Source organism: Leuciscus leuciscus, assembly GCF_965113295.1.
Source record: "Leuciscus leuciscus genome assembly, chromosome: 8".
In the NCBI taxonomy this organism is placed as follows: domain Eukaryota; kingdom Metazoa; phylum Chordata; class Actinopteri; order Cypriniformes; family Leuciscidae; genus Leuciscus; species Leuciscus leuciscus.
The window spans coordinates 41,808,821-41,827,429 of NC_138732.1; the positions used below are offsets into that span (position 1 = coordinate 41,808,821).

An 18,609-nucleotide genomic window follows, 5' to 3' on the forward strand; every position below is an offset into this window, starting at 1 on the left:
AATGTAGCGTGTGCACAACGCGCACTTTGATTCTCTCATCTACACAGAAGCAGCAGTTTTAATTTTTGCAAATCATACATTATTACGATAGATAGATAGATAGATAGATAGATAGATAGATAGATAGATAGATAGATAGACAGATAGACAATTTATTATAAAAGCATACATCTAGCTTACACATTTACCCAAATTATCATACGCCTGTTTAACCGAAGTTAATTTGGGTGGGTTTCTCTATCCCCAATGTCCCTGACAAGAACGTCAATCTCCTCGGCTGTGAACCGCTGCTGGCGTGCGTCTGGCAAATCCGCCGTTACAATAGGAATCCGCTTTAGAACAAGCGCGCCTGCTCTTAAAGGGTTAGTTCACCCAAAAATTTAAATTCTGTCAGTAATTACTCACCCTCATGTTGTTCCAACCCCATAAGACCTTCGTTCATCTTCGGTACACAAATTAAGATATTTTTGATTAAATCTGAGAGCCGATCACTCCTCCATAGGCTTTTAAGTGATTGAAACTTGCTGGCCCAGAAAAGTTATTAAAGAGATCGTTAATATAGTCCAAGTGACTACAGTGGCTCAATCTTAAGTTTATCAAGCGACGAGAATACTTTTTGTACGCAAAAACAAACAAAAATAACGACTTTATTCCACTATTCATTTCCTTCTCTCTGGGCCTCGTAGTGTTTTTGCGCTGCGCGTCTGTGTTACATGTCACCACGTAGGCTCACTATTGGTCGACGCATGTCATGTGTGTGATGCGTGGTGACGTGCAACACAGACGCGCTACGCTTAAACACTACGAGGCCCAGAGAGAAGGAAATGAATACTGGAATAAAGTTGTTATTTTTGTTAGTTTTTTTGCGCACAAAAGTATTCTTGTTGCTTGATAAACTTAAGATTGAGCCACTGTAGTCACTTGGACTATATTAACGATCTCTTTAATAACTTTTCTGGGCCAGCAACTTTCAATCACTTAAAAGCCTATGGAGGAGTGATCAGCTCTCAGATTTAATCAAAAATATCTTAATTTGTGTTCCGAAGATGAACGAAGGTCTTACGGGGTTGGAACAACATGAGGGTGAGTAATTACTGACATAATTTTTATTTTTGGGTGAACTAACCCTTTAAAGGGAATGTGAGATGTCGCTCTGATTGGTTTATTTCACGTTACGCCCAAACCACACCTATGAATAATGAAGCTACTTCAGACCAACACATTTTAGATTTGCGTCGGGCGCAAGAGTCATTTATCTCGCCGGGAAAATAGCAACAGCGCCCAAGACCCGCCCACAAAGTTACTTGCGCTTTGCGCTTGACACTTGCGTTTCAGATCGTTAAAATAGGGCCCTATGTGTTGAAAAATATTATTTAAAAAAATTAAATATTTTGAGCATTGCATTGTGAAAGTTATTTACTCTAAAAGGTATTTCTATATTGTTAGTAAATTAATAAATTGTTTATTCTTTGAACTTTTAAGTCCCAAATTGTATTAAAAAAAAACCTGTAAAACATGTGATTATGTGGACTCAAAACTGCTCATGAGACTGACAAAAATATACTGATACTGAGATTTGAGATACTGATAAAAAGATACTGAGATACTTAAAACACGGCTGTTTTAAGTATCTCAGTATCTTTTTATCAGTATCTCAAATCTCAGTATCAGTATATTTTTCTAGGGAGTTGCATTTGCTGGTTGTCTAGTAAAACCAGATCCAAAGCATGAACATCTACAGTAAAAAAAAAAAAAAAAAAAAAAATTGCTCAAATTTGGTGCTCAACAAGGAAAATAATAAAAAGCAGACAAAGGTCGGCACACCACGGCTCCAAATTTTTTTATAGTAGACTCCCACACTGAGGATAACATTTCGAGCACGTAGGCTCTTCGTCAGACACTATAGACTGGTTGTCTAGTGTCACGCCTGGTTGATTTCTAACTGTTTCTGGTGAAACTTCACTGAAGCCCAGCACACACAAATTGCATACACTGTAAAATATATGTGTTAACGCGTGTTTGTTTTGTTTTCCTGGAAAAATTAGAAAACCTATGGATGAACTTCATGACCTAGTATCTATATAATTTAATGTATATCTCTATATCTTTTACTAAATGGTGAATTATTTAGTAATATTATGGTATTACTAAATGGTAAATTATCAAAATCCTTAGTCCTAATCTCACGAGATCATCAAAAAATGTAAGGGTTTTTTCTTCTTTTTTTATTAAACTATTACAGTTCCCTTTCAAGGGAACTCGCACTGCGTTGAGAATCGACACATTGGGGAACGCCTTCAGCATGATGCGTCTGAAGCCTGAATGGAACTAGTCCAATCTCGATTGGTGTTGTGTCATTACGTCACTCATGACGTCGCATGTGACGGTTATGCAGAAGCAATAAAGGGACGCTGGATCACAACAGGGTCAGCTTTCTGATCTTCAGCAAGCATTCTGTGTGACTGTTTTGTCTTATTTTGCGTTGTCTGTCTAACGTACTCACTCAAGCCAATATTTAAAAGAAAAATAATGGCGAGTAAGGAGAAACAATTCAGGCAGTGTGCGTCCCCTTGCCCGCACTATTTGAGCGAGGGTGACACACACTCGCTCTGTGTTGTTTGTCTGGGAGTGGAGCATGCACGGGCATGTCTGTGCAAACTGTGATCTAATGCCCCTGAGAACGCTCCGCTTCCGCCTGAGCCTGATTGATGAATCAGGCCAGGCTCGCGCTCCCCGTTGGTCAGGTCCCGCGTCTGTCGAGGCAGCCTGCACACATGGGAATCGCAAATGGAGCTGGCAGATGATGTTGAGACGGCTTCGGCCCTTTCTCAGCATTCAGCAGCCATTGGTCCTGCGCACGGGTCAGAAGCCCGCTCTGCGGTTTCTTTCGCCCGTGACGAGGACCCGATACTCGAATTATCTGGCTCCGAGGAGTTAGATATTTTGAGCATTGAGGCAGGAGAATGTGAGGATTCGCCACCCCATTCTCCTGCCTTCGAGGAGCTGCTGGAGGTTGTGACCAGGGCAGTGGCCAAATTAAATATCGATTGGCCAGCAGAAAAGCAGGAAGCCATGAGAAAAAGTAAACTAGATGAGTGCTTCCTGCAAGCCCGGTCACAGCCTTCGCACTGGAGCCTCCCATTTTTTTGGTGTCGAGGTGTCGAGATCGTGGAATAAGTCCTTCTCATCCCGTCTATTGAGCCCAAATATTCATATATATTCATCAATCGTGGGCTCGGAAGAGAAGGGCTATGGGACGATGCTGCGGGTCGAAGAGACGTTAGCATTATATCTCTCGCCAGACGCTGCATCGTCCCTGAGAGCTCCGGCACTCCCCTCCAATCCCTGCCGTACTACATCAGCTTTGGAGGAGAAAGCATATATGGCGGCAGGTCGGGCTGGTGCATGCCTGCATACGATGGGGCTTTTGCGGGCATACTAGGCCAACCTCCTCAAAGAGGTGGACGACAGCGGGGAGAAAGACAGGGCTTTCCTCCTCGATGCCCCGCTTTTGCCTTCTGGCCTCTTCGGCGACGCAGTCAACACTGTCGTCGAAAGGTTTCAGGAGCCGAATCGATAGTCAGCCGCATTCAAGGAATTAATCCCCTGCTCTCGTTCCAGATCTTGTGGATCTGCTGCCAGGGGGCAGTCCCACGAGGCAGCCACCAGCTCCTCGCACCTGCAGCAGCAGACGGAGGGTGTTGCCTCTCAAAAGGCCTGGGGCCAGAGGCAACACCCTCGGCCGAAGTCCTCCAAGCCGAAGGCAGATCTGAGGACTGTCATTAAGGTGAGGAAGGCTTCGGCTAAAAGGTCCTGACGTGATGCGCAGGCCTCTGAGGGCGATCCCCCCCCCCCCCCCCCCCCGTGATCGAGCATCAACAACTCACTCCTTTGCAGAGCCCTCAGGAAATCGATGTCTGCTTCCCGCCGTCAAGTGCACTTCGGGACGCATTGGTTTCCAGCGAACGCAAATCGCAGTGTCCGCCAGAAAATATTGTGCCCCTGTTGAGTTCGCTTCCTCTCACGAGGCCTGTAGAAAAATTTAATCGGTTAGTTCCTGCCAGTCAACTGCTTCAGGCCCCCGAAATCCACAATGTAACATCCGAGGTCAGTCTCGAGAGACTGGTCCCCCTAATAAAATATCTAGACACCTGGAAGGGTCTTCGAAATATATCTCAGTGGGTCCTGCACACAGTGGAAAAGGGGTACAGAATTCAGTTCGAGTATCGTCCACCGAAATTCAGCGGGGTTGTGCACACGCTTGTCAGCCCCGAGCAGGGTCAGGTCATGGATCAAGAAGTTCAGTCCCTCAGCAAAGGAAGCCATAGACCAGGTTCCTCCTCAGGAGAGGGAAGCCGGGTTCTACAGCCGGTACTTCATAGTTCCCAAAAAGGATGGGGGGTTACGTCCTATAATAGATCTCAGGATATTGAACCGGTCTCTGAGGAGATTCAGGTTCAAAATGCTAACCATACCTATTATCATGAGTCAGATCAGGTCCGAGGACAGAGAACGGTAGGACAGAGAACTCTGGTTTCCTCTACAGAGAACGGTATTCCTGGGAGTAGTGTGGGATTCAGTTATGATGCGGGCACAGTTGTCTCCTGCTCGTATAAAGACCATCTTGACCACAGTCACGAGTATCATGCTAGGCCAGGCCATCACTCTCAAACATTTTCAAAGGGTTCTGGGTCTTCTGGCAGCAGCATCCAATGTGATACCTTTTGGTCTGCTGTATATGAGGGCCCTGCAGTGGTGTCTCAGGACCAGAGGGTTTTCCCCATGGGGGAACCCATTTCGCACGATCAAAGTAACGAAGGCAGATGCCTTCTTTCTTTGGTCATGTGGAACAAACCACGGTTCCTGTCCCAGGGCCCTGTGCTGGGAGCACCGTGTCAGAGAAAAATAGTGACCATGGATGCGTCCCTCACAGGCTTGGGAGCGGTCATGGAGGGCCGCTATACCAGGGGTCTTTGGAAGGACCACCATCTTTCGTGGCACATCAATTGCCTGGAGATGTTGGCAGTATTTCTGGCTCTCAGATATTTTCTTCCGGACCTCAGAGGCCATCATATAAATCGACAGGGGGACCTGAGATTGCGCCCTCTATGCAGACTGGCACATCAGGTTCTTCTGTGGTCCCAGGGCAAACTACTCTCAATCAGAGCAATGTTTATTCCCGGGGACAAATATGTGGGAGCAGACATCCTGTCGAGGCAGGGGCTGAGGCCCGGGAAATGGAGACTCCACCCCGAGACGGTGGAGCTGATATGGAGGGAGTTCGGTCAGGCGGAAGTGGATCTGTTCACCTCTCATGAGAATACTCACTGTCCGCTCTGGTTTTCCCTCACGCATCCAGCTCCCTTGGGACTAGATGCCATGGTGCAGGCATGGCCGAGGCAACGTCTGTACGCATTTCCCCCGATCGCTCTGCTCCCAGGGGTTCTAGAGAGGGTCCGGCAGCACGGGATCAGCTTGCTCCTAGTAGCCCCGTACTGGCCATTATAGATCTTCTAGCAGGAATCCCGATCAGGCGGGACCTTCTTTCTCAGGCTGGGGGCACAATACATCAACCTCGGGCAGAGCTGTGGAAGCTGTGGGTCTGGCCCCTGAGGGGGACCAACTCATAAATGCTGGTCTCTCAAGTGAGGATGTTGAGACCATCCTAAACTCTAGAGCCCCCTCCACGAGGAAACTGTATGCATTAAAATGGAATGTATTCAATGTGCAGAGAACATCAGTTGGACCCAGTTAACTGCCCAGTGGTTTCGGTGCTGGAGTTCCTCCAGAGTCGCCTCTCTGATGGGCTCTCCCCATCCACGCTTAAGGTCTATGTGGTGGCTGTAGCTGCCTTCCACACGCCTCTAAGGGTGGGCACCCCTGGGGAGACACCCGTTTATGGTACGTTTCCTTCGAGGAGCTAGAAGGATAAGGCCTTGTTGTCCAGTCCAGGGTCCCCACGTGGGACCTGCCAGTGGTTCTTGAAGAGTTATCCCTGACATCCTTTGAACGAGGTGTCTGAGAAATTAGTATCTTTAAAAGTAGCTTTCCTGCTGGCTATTACGTCCCTAAAAAGAGTCGGGGACCTGCAGGCGCTATCCGTTGTGCCCTCTTGCCTCAAGTTCGCTCCTGGTAGAGTGAGAGCTATTCTCCATCCTAGACCCGGCTTTGTGCCTAAGGTGCCGATAAATGTGGCACGGTCTATAATTCTACAGGTATTTCATCCTCCACCGCATGTGTCGGATGATCAAGCTAGATTACATCTGTTATGCCCGGTCCGAGCTCTGGAGGCCTACATACACAGATCCTTGGGCTGGAGGAAGTCGGACCAGCTGCTTGTGTGTTTTGAGTCACCTAAGAAGGGTTCCCCTGCTTCCAAGCAAACTATCAGCAGGTGGATAGTAGAGGCTATTTCCTCAGCTTACGAGGCGTGCAACTTGCCTTCGCCTCTTCCCTGAGAAGGGAACGAGACGCTGCGTTCCTCGGCCACACTTCCTGCGCTCCTGAGAACGACTTGCTTCGACCAATCAGAAGCTGATGCTGTTGTGATCCGGCGTCCCTTTGTAGCTTCTGCATCACCTTCACATGCAACGTCACGAGTGACGTAATGACGCAACACCAATCGAGATTTGACTAGTTCCATAAAGGTTTCAGACGCGTCACGCTGAAGGCATTCCCCAATGTGTGAATTCTCACGGTTTTACAGTAAAAATTTACTTTTCCCCAAAGATTTCTATTTCAGATAAATGCTGTTCTTTTGAACTTTCTATTCAGCAAAGAATCCTGTAACAAAAAGGAGGCTACACAACTGTATTCAACATTGATAATAATAATGTTTCTTGAGCATCAAATCATCATATTAGAATGATTTCTGAAGGATCATGTGACACTGAAGACTAGAATAATGATGCTGAAAATTCAGCTTTGAATCACAGGAATAAATTACATTTTACTATATTCACATAGAAAACAGTGGTTTCCCTGGTTACAGGTTCCCACAGACTGCTCGGTCACCTACCCGTAAACACCCAGACCAGAACAAAAGGCTTGTTCAAATATTTTTTAGAGTTGTTTTGGGTCAATTCATGTACCCCAGGGGGTGACACCTGGTTTCGGGGGAGATGAGAGAATTATCAGATATCTTGAAGAGACACCACTCAAAGAGGAGAACAGAAGTTTTCAATCTTTCTCATAATACCAATGACTGCAATGAAATTACGACCATTTTACCAATCGCTCTGAGACATTTAAAATGATACCAAACATTACAAGGAAAAACAATAGATTCACATACAGTATATTCATGATATATAGACAATCTCAGAGGACTTTTGGTGACTTGAATCAGGAGGAAAGGAAGGGAAGAGGGAGAGGGCGATGCAGAGATAAGGAAGGAGAAAAGTTTTGACAAGACGATGTACTGTGCTCGTTCTTTGCGATCCTCTGTCCAGGGTGCGTTTTATTGCTTTATTGCAGGGTGAGTTTTATCTCAGCTTTTGTCTTAGCAGGAAAATAATTTATTACACTGGCATATGTTATTCACTCATTGTCTGCTCTGTTGAGTCCTTATTTATCTGTAATAAAAAAAAAAATTCACAGGAACTAAATATTACACAACATCCCAAAGTAAAACTCCCTTTGATGTGATTACATGGAATTACAATGACGACTGATGTCATGCGATTTTGGCAGCATAAATAGTGGAACAGAATCAATCTATGAGACAAACTGCTTGATAATACAGTTTATTTCATCCAGGCTTTGATCACCAGCACAATGACTACAGCAATGCCAGAACATAGAGAATGGAGCACAGAGGAGCTCGTCACTGAAGACGTGAAGAAGTTCTGCTTTGAGGTAGGAGACAGAAAATCACTCATGTAGTTTTAGTTAAAACACAGTCTAGTAAAATTATCTATTTTGGTGCTATAAAATGTGTGGGGAAACTTATTTGTTGTCATTTTTAAAAGAACTGTTTTACTTTTCACTCAAAGTCACAATATTTTTTACATGATTTTTCTGGTATCCGAAGGATAGACATCACATAACCCCATAGAGACTAATTAAATCAATCTTTTTGAAATAATAATAATAATATAGATGAATAAAAAATGTGATTTTTATTTTATTTTATTCAGATGATGCCAGGCATAGAGAAGGAGGTTGGAACCAATTTTGATTTTTTCGCTCCTTTAACCTATAGGCGTCTGAGTCTGATGGGAGGAACACACACTCTGGTCAAGGCAAGTCAGTGTTTTATTTTTTATGAATTTCATCACTGAAACTCCAAGGCACAATTTGTATGTTTCTATTATCATCAAGCCAACTGTGGCAGTGTGTCCTAAACGGGTGCGAAGTGTCCAGTAATTTTTCCGTCCTCTCTGAAAGTTAAAATGCATCAAGTCACTGTATAAAGTTTCTCTGCATTTGGAGCCTGTAAGAGAAAACTTCTCTCAATGTTGTAGCGTTGCTGGACACTCAAATCTCTGCAAGAGATCTCTGTCACTGTAGCAGAACTCGCAGAGATGTGCTTGCTGTCATGGAAAATAAATGTGTTCAGGTCGCTATCAATGTGAACAGAGTTTACATGGAAGAGATCATATAAATGCATCTCTCTCTCTCTCTCTCTCTCTCTCTCTCTCTCTCTCTCTCTCTCTCTCTCTCTCTCTCTCTCTCTCTCTCTCTCTCTCTCTCTCTCTCTCTCTCTCTCTCTCTCTCTCTCTCTCTCAGGTGTACATTGGAGTAGATAAGTGTGTTCATGCGATTTTATCTGAAATTATCGTTGTTGGAATGCCAAAGAGTGTGTCTAGAGTCCAGTACCCTAAAACCGCCAGTGAACCTCTGATCCCTCTTGAATTTAAACACTAACAGCATGCAGAACATAGTCTGTCTGATCTAATAACATACACACAATGAGCTGCCATACTGTACAGAGGAACTATTGAAAACTGTTTCATTCATCAATATTAAACTCAATATTCAAACCCTCCAGTGTCTGTGTCAGTTTATGAACAACACCAAATCCACTTCACTTTACTAAAAATATTGCTGAAATAACTGAACATAAATATTTCTCTGTCCCAAATTGTCAAAAATAGTAAAAGAAAAACACTGCTTTTTAAAGGGTAACTAAACCCTAAAACAACTTTTTTTAGTTAATGATCTGTCAGACTGGGGCTTCATTAATGCTGTTCATTGATTCAAGTACATTTTTTGACATTTGGGTTTAAAGTGTTTTAATTCTACAATATATGGTGTAAAAACGTCTGAGTGCTGCCCTCTTCAGGTTGAAAGATGGCTACTGCAGTTGAAGTTTCCAATTGGAAGTTGTGGTGCCGAGTGACGTAAGCAGGCACCAGCTCACTTCGCCCTTGTCATAGGCTCAGGCCCCTGGTATAAAAACATCTTCTTGCAGCAGCATCCAACGTGATACCTTTTGGCCTGCTGTATATGAGGGCCCTGCAGTGGTGTCTCAGGACAAGAGGGTTTTCCCGAGGGGGAACCCATTTCTAAAATGTGTTTTTAAACAACAAGTGTTGTTTTTACTGTGCTTTTACTACAAATACCACTTTGGAACTAATTGTACTACTTTGAACCTGATATGAATCTGATTAACTGATTGAAGGTCAATAGCATGTCACGTGACAGACGTGTTTAATCACCCTAGTTTAGTAAAGTGTTTTGAATTAGAAAGCAATGAAACGCAAAGCCTCCGTGGAGATGACAGATATAATGCAGTGACTGAGCAAGAGGGAGCTAATCTGATTAATATCGACAAACAGAAAATACATTATAACAAACATTATTGGGACTGTATATGTATGATCACTTACCAACATCTGGCACACGTGAACTGATGCCAAATATCGCAATGTGTTCAGAGACTTCTTCAGCACGATTTCCTACTGATAAAATTTGCGTCTGTTGTTGACGCCACAAGTTTCCCATTAAAAGCAATGGGGTTCCCAATTCGTCCATAGAGTGACGCAGAGGGGCGCCTTTGGCGTCTTCATATTGACCATGCTTGACCATGCTTCATTTTTTGGGAGTGAGAATGGGTTGTAATGGGGCACTAGGAGTGGGATTTAAAAATACATTAATTGTACTAAAAAGGACCTTCGGTTTTAAAAAAATGTGATAATATGTGTAAAATTTTTGTACTTTGTACAGAACATCTTTTTTGAAGAAGCTCTGAACTCAGAAAATAGTTCCACAGTTGAGTAGTTTTACTGGAACTGAATGATTTGGTGGAATCAGAGAGATTAAACTGTATATGTTATCCATGATTGACTTTGTACAACTCAAGTGATTATTCATTTGACATTACATACACCCGTGGCCGGACTTGCCATTGGGCTTGACTGGGCTGCAGCCCATGGGCCCTGCCCAGTAGGGGGCCCCCTCCCTTACCCATTTTCGTTCGTTAGTTTTGTTCGGTTGACTTGTATGCCAGATATCCAGAAATTATTAGCCGTATTTCCACTGTCTGGCCATGTGCGAGCGAGGGCTATAATCAGCCCAAAGTAGTGACTTGAGCGCTTGAAAACAAAATCAAATATACTATAGTGTGCGTGCACGCGCCGAACACGGAAAAAAAAAATTTAGGCCTAACGAGTTTCCGTTTGATATATTTATAACACAAGCCTATGAAATGTGAGTTATCACACCAGCAAGAGTGCTGTTTTTCCAAACATCTGCACAATCGCAAATGTGACATTTATACAACAGTTCAATAAAGTTACTGAGTAACTTTTATAGATATATTCTGTTTTTGCTCCGTCAAAGAAAACAGAAGAAACAGCAGGACCGCTGCGCCTCCGAGCAACACCTGTTTTGTTCCTCAAAATATCTGCATTTTTGACAGAATCAGACGAAAAAATTATTCAATTAGGCTACCCATTCATAAACACAGTCGTTTGCTAGGTTAAACGAATTAGGATTTTTAAACGAATCGGTTGAATAAAGGATTCAACTCCATCATTAAGATGGAGACTTGGTGGCGGTGTTAGTTTCATAGTTAAAACGTAGACATTTCATTTTTTTCAATAATTTCATATTTCTACATTAAAAAAAGTACATTTTAAGGGATACTTCACCTCTGGAAAGATGAATGTGTATTAAAAATGGGTCATTTATGTATAACAAATGTGAAATTATTTTTGAATTTGGAGCTTTCTAGACTGAGAAAAGCCAGAAAATGTATTTTTGGCTTATGTGGATGAAAGACAACAACTCTCAGAATGCACTTGCTTCGCTGCCCAAGGAGGCCACTCCCAAGCCACGCCTACCAGTAAGAGAGCGCAGTTTAAAACAACAAGTCTAGGCTACTAGTGAGTCTCCGTGGTGACGAGTCTGCCCGGGATTTCGAGATCGCCCATAATGTCCGGGATTCGGCTTTTGCGTTCTACAGTCGCCATTCCTTATGTTTACTGTGGCGAGCAGGACAAGACTGAGGGGCGCGGGAGAACGGCGCGAGGCTGGTGGCGTGATTACCGATGAGCAGGACGCGCTGCAGTCAAAAACGCAACATCTGTGAGACGCACCGGTCTCGTATTTCTCACGGAGGAGCGGGAATTTTCTTAGCAATGTTAAAACGCACATCAACCGATCACTTGTTTAGCGGTCATGTAAACACTACATTCAGATTCACCAATCGGAATGATTTCAGTTAGATTGAAACAAAAGGTGTGCATGTAAACAATGAATGGCGACGGCCGGACATGTCCGGGAAAAAGAGTATGGTAACCCCTACTACTCATCTTTCTCCACAGAACAAGAGCCTGTTAGCTTAGCTTCCCAAAAAAGATGGTTGACACTATAGCTGTGTCCCAAAGTGAAGGCTGCATCCTCCGAAGGCCGTATTTGAAGGCCGGATGGCCGTATTTGAAGGCCGATTGCGTCACCGCGGCGCGACGAAGGACGTCCCAATTCAAAGGCTGCATCCTTGGAAGGTCGCATTTGAAGGCCGATTGCGTCACGCGGCTCGATGAAGGCTGTCCCAATTCAGTTCTGCATCCTCCGAAGTCCGTATTTGAAGGCCGGTTGCGTCATCGCGCCGCGACGAAGGCTTCCCTGATTCAAAAGCGACGCCAAATGCACCCTTCGTTTCCCCGTGAAAAGAAGGATACATAAATGGACACTTAGCGGCCTATTCTACCCCATAAGTCATTGCGCGCCGTTGACGACAGCATTTATTTACTTATTTTTAAAGGCGGCCGAGACTAGAGATCGGTGGTGGACAGCAAATTCACATTTAAATGTAAGTATATGTTTTAATTTACTCAAATAGCTAGCGAAACCAGAGTTAAATTTCTTATAAACTTCTTCTTAACTCCTTCGTCACCATTGCGTGGCTACATTTATCATGTAGTTTTAGGCAAAACTTGTGGTAATAACGTTATTAGTTTAACGACCTATTTGTAATATTTGCACTTGTGTATTATAAGAAATATCACTCACCCAATAAAGCCCAAAACAATAAGAAAACCAGTAGATAAGGCAATGGGGTTTCACTTTTATGTGTTTTTGTAGTGCTGTCATGCTATTTGGTTTTAACCAAATTTTAGTATACAGAAATATGATTTCTTAAGTATTTTGTATGCATGTCTTGATGTGTCATATTTTGCAGTGTTAACAATGCACTTAAGATTGCTCCTCTGTGTTAAGTACCCTTTTCTGCTTTTTTAGAACAATTCAGGAAAAAAATGGGTTTATATATATATATATATATAAGAAAAGTAATACACACATCTTTGCTGAAATGTATTGTCCTGTTGTTGTTAACAAGCCATGGTTCATTTGCTCTGCCTTTAGGATTGCAAGTGTCCTGGGACAGGTGAGAGTGTGAGTGGGAAACCCACTGCTGAAACTTGGCCCTGGTTTGTCCTCATGGATGAGGTTTTGGGACAGAGGCAATGCACCAACCCCCCTGTCCTCATCGCCTCAATCCCTGAGGACACACCAGGGCCGAGTTCAGTAGTGGGTGCCCACGGTGAGGAGGAGCCAGGGGCAGCAGCACCAGCAGGAGCACCAGGACGAAGGCGGCGAGACAGGACGGGTTTTTGAACTTGATCAGAGAAGAAATGCAACTACAGAGGGAGGCAGAGGCGAGGAGTGCACAGGAAAGAAGGGAGAGGATGGACAGGCTGTTTTCTCTTCTTGAGAGAATGATTGAAAAATGTTCTACATATTCTTGTTTAACTTTTTTCACTTTTATTTTTTAAAAGAAAAATTATGTACATTTATTTTTATGCTACTTTAATTGTGTAAATAAAAGAGAATGAATTGTTCTGGACATTGTTTATTTTTGTAATGACAGTAATACTTTCTGCATGAAACAAATTCTATACCTTTTTATTTTTTCAAATAAAGTTGGTAAATGAAAATCATTTGTTCTATAGGCTACATTAAAGCACTTTTTCCAACTATTTACAAAATACGTTAAACATATCAAAATCAACATAAACATTTAATTTTACAATACATAAAATAAGAAAAAAAATGATGTAGACTCTATTGAGCTGAGCTGCTGGACCGGGATGGGCTGCCCCTAAGGCCTCCTGCTGGTGGGACATCATCTGGGATTGTCTCCAGAGCGTTTGAGTGCATATTTCCACTATCCACTAAGTTGTCTACCAACAGGTTTGCAGGGCTGATTCAATCGACGGCTTTCTGAAAAAAGTACTTTTAATAACTACTGCATTTATATTAGGCTACTACTGCATTACTGCGTATATGTTGCATTTTACTTCTGTATATTTTCAATATACAGTAAGATCTGGTTGTTACATTATATAGCTACTTTTGTGTAGTTTAATGTAATCATATTGTGATGTGAGGAAAAAAGTACTTCAGTAGGTTACTTCACATTTGTAAGTGAATACTTAACGAAATATGCAGTTCCGAAAATTAAAGTAACAAAATTAGTCACAATATTAACAAATTGTTGCTCACTACAGCAGCGTCCCATATCAAAGGGCGCATCTGACGCGCTCGGACCGGTCTAGCCTACGAAGGACTGTTCTTGTCGCCTGGCAACTGTGACAGCTGCCAATGACGAGCGCGAGAAATACTGGACTTTTTATATTCAATTGGGTTTTGTATTCAAACAGGGCTAAACCGAAAATACATGACCTGGCAGCGCCGGGGCTAAAACATCCTCACCATGTCCTCAAGTAAAATATAAAACATAAAAATGAATGACAATAGCCAATTCTGGCTCCATAGCTGTTTACTGTATCAAAATGAATGATCAGGATAGTAGCTGTCCTCTCGCACTGTTGCTTGGCGCCAGGAGCGGTGATCGGGAACACCTGGCTGCGCAATTAGGAAATCCAAGGAAGGCTACATGGAGCGTCCTTCAGAGGACGCATAGGCTGCATCCTTGAAGTCTGCGTCCTTCGAAGGATGCAGCCTTCAACATTGGGACACAGCTTATGTGTTCATTCTGTGAGTGAGATCCCACCCTCTATGGGCGGGTTGAACACATGCGGGACAGCTCCTCCTACTGGCTGTAGTCTTTAGCCTCTGGCCAAAAAAATCCTCAGATGACGCAAAATGACGATTTTTGCGTCATCAGAGGATTTTTTCCAGACAAAAAATACATAAATCTCTCCTCTCAGGGGGATATGAGGGTGGAAAGCACGGTAATTCGAAAATACTACAGGTTTTCTACTAATACAAAGCTTAGACCCACTCAGTTAGTCTTGTTAACACTGGGAAAGCGTGGCCTTTCGATGGAAGGAGGGATGCTACAAAAGCCACATCCAGCTCGCAGGAAGGTAACATGTGGAGGATACACAAATGAACTGGGCGTTACCGGGCAGTACAACATATGGAATGTCAATGACGGCAGAGCAGACTCTGCTAAGGGAAGACACGGGCTCGCCGCAGGGAGCTGTACCTTGGAAGAATACACATATGGGATCGCCGTAGGGATCACAACATATGGACCCAGCCTAGCACAAGTTCCACCAGTGCACACGAGTGGTAGGCTTAGCATCGGATGCTCTGCCACGTCCAACGCCGAAGGGGTGTGGAGAAACTCAGAAGGGTTAGGCTAAAGGGGAACTCAACTGGAGCAAGAATGGCGCACGTATCCAGTCCATAGAAGGGGAATGGCGCAGCAAGCCGACACTACGACCCGGGCTAACAGTGACGCTGGCTTCATGTGAAGGGAGCCCACAGAAAGCAACCGGCTCTACACATAGGCTATTTTCCTAGCGAATGTGCTGGTGTAGCCCAGTCCGCAGCTATATGCCGTGTCTCCTTGTCCAGAGAAAGCTGCCATTCACGACCTGGTAAGCTCTCCTTGCACTACGGGAAAGAAAGGCACTGGGGCGCCGGGCTGAGAACCAGCGCGGGTCGCCCCGTGAAACCATCATCCAATAAATAAAATCAGTTTAGCCTATCACATTATAGACACACTTATTACATGACCATTAACACAAGGACAACTTCAGCCGAAGCTGTCAAAAGGCCTATCCTAGGCTACATGAAGAACATGGCTACCACAAAACTGAGGTGTTTGGTGTTTTAAGCCCCCAACGGCGCCTTCCAGGCAGCGAGGGGATGGCTAGGTTTAAGGTTGAGGGTAGGGTTAGCTGCCTCTAATGAGCCATTGGGGGCTTAAAACACCATCGAGAACAGACGCGGCTACAACACTATATCTGCCACGCAATTTCGTCTAGCCTACATCAGACAATTTCGGGTTTGCCATTGGAGGGGATGGGTAGGAGGGATGGGTAGGAGGGGATGGGTAGGTTTAAGGTTGAGGTTAGGGTTAGCTGCCTGGAAGGAGCCAATTGGGGGCTAAAAACACCATCGGGCGGGAGGACGCGGGCACAAATAAACTGATATGGATTTTAAATTATTTTATCAACTTGACATACAGGCATATTTTTGTAGATGTGTTCCTAAAAATATGCATATATTTTTACGTTTGCACGTGACTGTTTTAAACCCGTGTTTAGATCCGTGTTTCAGCCTTGTCCGACCTGGGCTGAGTTTCCCGATAACGATGTATCTTAGCTCTTAAGAGCGCTCTCTATGTGCAAGATTACGAACGTTCGGCGCAATTCCACGCGCATTTCCCAAAAATGCACTTAACATGAACGCGCGAGAACGCGTTCTACGTGCTACTTAGGAGTCGCTGTCCATTTGCGAAGTGCTGAAGTATAACCTTATATGGAATCGTATTTTGAACGTTTAACCTAATAATTGTCATCTGTTGTGGATTAGCAATCAAGTCTATATAAAGCACCTACCTACAGGCGGAGGTTGTTTTTTTTAAACACAAGAAAAGATACCTTTCAAAAATATTAAATTAATTTCCTTTTAGAGGAGATAGAGCGAAACAAAGATGTAATTTTTAATAGATTTAAAGGATTTATTTTATTTATTTTTTTGTTCATTCATTTAATTTTGATTAAAATTATTAGATTAAATTATTTATTTATTTTTTTCTGACCTTTTTAATTATTTAATTTATACATTAAAGGTGCATTGCGCAACTTTTCATGTTAAAAATACCCGTTTTCTAACCCATACATGCTTAAACAATTGCCTGATGGGCTGAATGAGCCCTTCTCTGATCACTGCGATTGTCTCTATAATCCTGTACAGTAAAATAAATAAGAGGGATTCGGGTCGGAATTTGAGACTGGGCGTGACGTCATGCGCGTTCACGCTCACCTGGCTATGTCTGGCAGGTTTGTGTATTCGCCGCCATTCTCCGTATCAGCGAAGACAACTCGAGCGACAAAACTTTAGTCAACTTTCGACAAAAGTAGAAGATGGATTCAAAGAGACCGGCTTGTAGTTCATTCCAAACCCCAACGCAAACTCCACGTAAGACAAAGAAAAGAAAACTTTTGTCTAGTGCCACAGGCGTCGGAATAAGACGAGAGTCAACATCGGGAAGGCTTTCAACAAATGGAGAGATCTCCGGTCTGCACACACTAGGAAGCGCCCGCGCCCTCAGATCACTTGGACGTGGCTGTGTACAAAAGGTAAAAACGATATAAATACTGTTCGTTGGAATCTCCGGTCTGCTCTAGGGCTCAAACGGGATCCTCAGTTGGCTTTTTTCTTGATAAAACGGTAAGATATAGCCCAGTCTCTAATGTCTGATACGGCAAATCTATGACAACAAATGATGTAATAATCTATGAATATTACCTTGAGACATTTGAGTGTACTTTGTTGACCAACTGTGTATGGTATGATTATTATTTTGAGCTTTTACAAAGTAATAAAGTAATAACTTATATTGTTCATGAACGTGTTTCCATAATACAATCATAAGTGGATACAGTAAACACATAAAACAGTTCAACATGGACATAGATGGAAACAAAAACCGAAGTTTTCTACTACCCCCGTTTTTCCCTCACACATAAGTGTGTAATTTACTCAAATGCCTTTCCTTTCACATATTTAAAATTACTTGCAGATTTATAACTTTATTACCTCTGAAGACATTATGACTGTAAACAAAAGATTTGTGCAGCTGATGCTCCTTTGGTTATGAACAGCTCGTGCTCGTGCAAGCGTGCGTGTGCGTGTGGTCCATGAGCGTGCACACCTCTGGTTGCAGTTTCGCTTGTCGCCAGAGGGGGCATAGTTCTGCAAAAACTCAGAGACTTGCGCAATGCACCTTTAATTTAAGAAAAAAAAAAGAGTAATAAAGTGTACAATAAAGTACAATCAAAACCTTATATTATAATCACATTGCATTTGAATAAAGTTAAAGGTGTAATCTGCCGGTTGTCCTGGAGGTGACCTCATAACTCTGTCTTCTTACGATGCACTTGGGGATTTACGATTACTCCAGAGCACTCAGAGATTTTTAAGTGCTACTTAAGTTACGATGCTTTTGGGAAACAGACCGTAATATTAAGATCAGTCGTACGATCGTTTTTACGATCTACTTAGGCTTACGATGCTTTTGGGAAAAGCAGCCTTGACCAGCACCCGTATCCGACACAGTTGGATCTTTTTCACCCGTTTCAGTGCAGGACTCTGGATCCTGTTTCAGCATTTCAGCATTGCAGCATTGCGGTGCCATTGCTGATATTTCTGGATCTTTTCCTCATTTCCAGAGGCTAGCTCCCCTCTGGAGAGGCCCCGAATGAAATGGCTGGTCGGTCCATTACAGAGGGACCAGCGTGCTCAACGGGGGGCTCCACCGGCTGCGGTGTGATTGAGGAGTGAGGGGCCCACAGGGATTGGTTACCGGGCGGGGAAGCCATCACTATGATCTTCTGATCACCCATCCCACATGGCACCCTAGGGTGGGGCGTGATAATGGGGACTCCACCTTTGCAGACAAAATCAAGTCTCGATCTTAACACCACGAAAGTCATGTTCTCGCAATGAGAACATGAACAATCCACAAAAACTGCTTCAGAATGCTGTCAATTAGAGGTCTTCTCGGGTCCTAAAAACTGTACCGGACCCGAATCGACCCGAATCACTACTTACCCGAACCTGACGTGCATAAATTCATTTTTTTTAAAGAAAAACCCGACCCGAGACAGACCCGATAAAATTAGACCCGAGTCCGACCCGACCTGACGCCATTTCCTTTAGAACCCGACTGGACCCGAA

The 18,609-nt window shown here is 43.6% G+C and overlaps 1 protein-coding gene and 1 long non-coding RNA gene across 2 annotated transcripts in view; both read left to right on the plus strand.

The window, feature by feature from the left end:
- The window catches only part of LOC309505095 (serine protease inhibitor Kazal-type 1-like), a 58,633-nt gene that overhangs the window by 14,143 nt on the left and 25,881 nt on the right, over window positions 1–18,609 (plus strand). The gene's annotated exons all lie outside the window — the stretch shown is intronic.
- On the plus strand, window positions 7,720–8,984 carry LOC309505101. The gene is made up of 3 exons (XR_014208264.1): window positions 7,720–7,857; window positions 8,139–8,243; window positions 8,731–8,984. It is a non-coding gene; the product is annotated as an uncharacterized lncRNA (long non-coding RNA).